This window comes from Theropithecus gelada, chromosome 19 (genome assembly GCF_003255815.1).
Source record: "Theropithecus gelada isolate Dixy chromosome 19, Tgel_1.0, whole genome shotgun sequence".
NCBI classification, from domain to species: Eukaryota; Metazoa; Chordata; class Mammalia; order Primates; family Cercopithecidae; genus Theropithecus; species Theropithecus gelada.
Genome location: NC_037687.1, coordinates 11,970,378 through 11,972,898, shown reverse-complemented (window position 1 = coordinate 11,972,898; position 2,521 = coordinate 11,970,378). Strand labels below are relative to the sequence as shown.

General features: G+C 44.9%; 1 pseudogene; it reads right to left on the bottom strand.

Moving 5' to 3' along the window:
• Positions 1 to 2,058: 2,058 nt before the first annotated feature.
• Positions 2,059 to 2,521, bottom strand: part of LOC112613550 — a 931-nt pseudogene continuing 468 nt past the window's right edge.

The window sequence follows — 2,521 nt, the reverse complement described above, 5'->3', positions numbered from 1 at the left end:
GATAAGAAGAATATCTGTGTTTCTTTCCTTTGGATTCCTTTATCTGTTTATTGTGGTGCTCCAACTGTAGTTTCCCTTAGCATTTTGTAATTTTATATGTGTGAGTGTGTAGGATATTCGTTTCTTTCGTTTCTTCAGCTTTGAAAATGAAAGTTGATAAATATGATGTAAGGCAAGATAATTCTGGAACCAAACAAAATTGTGTTCCTTTTGTGCAAAAGAATCTCAAGATGCAAGATGAGTGCATTAAAGTTCTCGGGTACATTTTTCATTTTTAAGTCAGTTTTGTATGTGCATATCCCTAGAGGATGTGACATTTAAAAGGCTCTACTCTTCCTAAGAAAAATGAATTATTTTAATTGATAAGATGAAAATTCAAGTGAGTTCCTATTTTAATGATACAAGGGAAACTACTCAAAGCTTACGTAAGCTTTGAGACTTTTTTACATTTAGAGAGTTAGGTTTCAATCTATCATGCATTAAATAGGCTACTCATTCCTGAAAGCACTGCCCTCTGGGATACAGTAGAAATACAAAACAGGATGCAATTTGTCATTTAGTTAGAGATTTTTTTCTTAGTTTACACTTCCATACCTATTATTATTTAAAAGATGAAATCTTAGAATGGTTTCCTATGTTTAAAAAAAGTTAAAATTCAATAAATTTTAGAAACAAGTTAATTAAAAATAATGGCTAATAGTAAAGTATGGTTTATATAATTTTTTCAATCATTTAAAATACAAAGGTTTAAAAAAAATCTACAAGAAAGTGTGGGTTGAGAAAACTTACTGCCAGAATATCCTGGTTTACCCTAGTGCTCTTGCTCCAGCCACCCCCAGATAACCAGTTTTGATCATTACTTGTGCATCTGTTAGTGTTTCTTTATATAAAAACAAGCAATTGCAAATGCATATTTTTTTCTATTCACTATTGGTGAACGCATTGTCTTTTTTGTTGTTGTTGTTAGAGACAGAGGACAGGGTCTTGCTCTGTCACCCAGGCTGGAGTGCAGTAATGCAATCATAGCTCCCTGTAACCTTGAACTCCTAGGCTCAAGTGATTCTCCCATCTCAGCCTCCTGAGTAGCTACGACTACAGTCGCATACCAGCACACCCAGCTACTTTATTTTTTATATAGAGATGGGGTCTGGCTATGTTGCTCAGGCTGGTCTTGAACTCCTGGGCTCAAGCGATCCTCCACTTTGGCCTCCCAAAGCATTGGGATTCCAAGTGTGAGCCACCAGAGCCACCATGCCTGGCCCTGTTCACCATTGTTCTTGTAATTAGTGGTTGGACTCCACATTTTTAATGTTTCACAATTGACCACTTCATCCTCTTCCCTTAATGCCCCACTTCTGGACAAGCTGAGAAAGCCTGGGCATCCTTCCTGTGTCAAGGCAGGAGATTCAAACCACATAACCAGCTGCCCATGCAGAGGAACTTGTGCCCAGCCCCACTTCCAACCACAGTAAACACCTGGGCAAGTTCCCTTCCTTGCTCTTTTAAGCCATTTCCCACCTGCTTGAGAGGCCTGCCCTGTTCTCCCTGGAAACCTCAGTCATGGGAGTAATAAGCCTTTTCATACCCTCTCAGTGTATGTGAGACCCACTCTCATCAGTGCCATCATTGCAGCCTCGCCTCTCTAGGTGACTAGCAGTTGGTGCTGCGAACAAGATGTCTAGACATTGACCACCATCGTGGGTCTATCTTCTCTTGTTCTGAATTGCTGACCTGCTCTATGGCCCATCTAGAGTTTGAGCTGCTGCTTACTGGGAGCACATGCTTTGTGCTGTGCTGCTCTGTGTTTCTTCCATTGTTGAGCCCTGCCAAGTCTGGTTCTAGATTCAGCTGACCTTAGTTGACAGTTTGATAATTCCTTGGAATTTGGGAGCTGGAGTATGGGAGTAGGGCCGTCCTTAAAGTGGTCCTGGGTTTACATCCTGAGCAAGGACCTACCTGTGTGTGTGTGTGTGTTTTTTTTTTTTTCTTTTTTGGTGGGCGTGTGGGGCTGGTGGTGAGAAAGCCAGCTGACTCTTTATTGCTTTGGGGCTAGGGGGCTCAGGAGCTCTTGGTGGGGCGGGTCCGCTTCCTCTTCGCCATCACAGGCTGCGCTGGCCCTGCGGATGGCTGCCATGCGCAGGTCGGCCATGCGCAGGTCGGGGCGGTGCTTGTTCATGCAGATCACGTGTCTGATGCTGCTGAGCGTGGCGCGAGCTTTCTTGTTGATGGTGGTCCGCACGTAGGAGGTGGCAGGCTTCGGCTGGCCGGATCTCCGTTTCTTGACCACCACCACACCTTTGCCCTCGGCTGCCGGCTCCGCGCCCACAGTCTTGTGGTGAATCAGCGCGTTGTAGCGGAAGGAGTTGGGGCCTTCAAGTTACTGGGCTCGGTGCTGTAGGGCGGCTTGTTCCTCTTTTTTTTTTTTTTTTTTTTTTTTTTTTTTTCGGGGGCCTTCTACGTGCGGCCCACCAGCAGCGGGGGGCGCGCGCTCCGCCGCCTCCTACAAGCCCCCCCCCCCCCG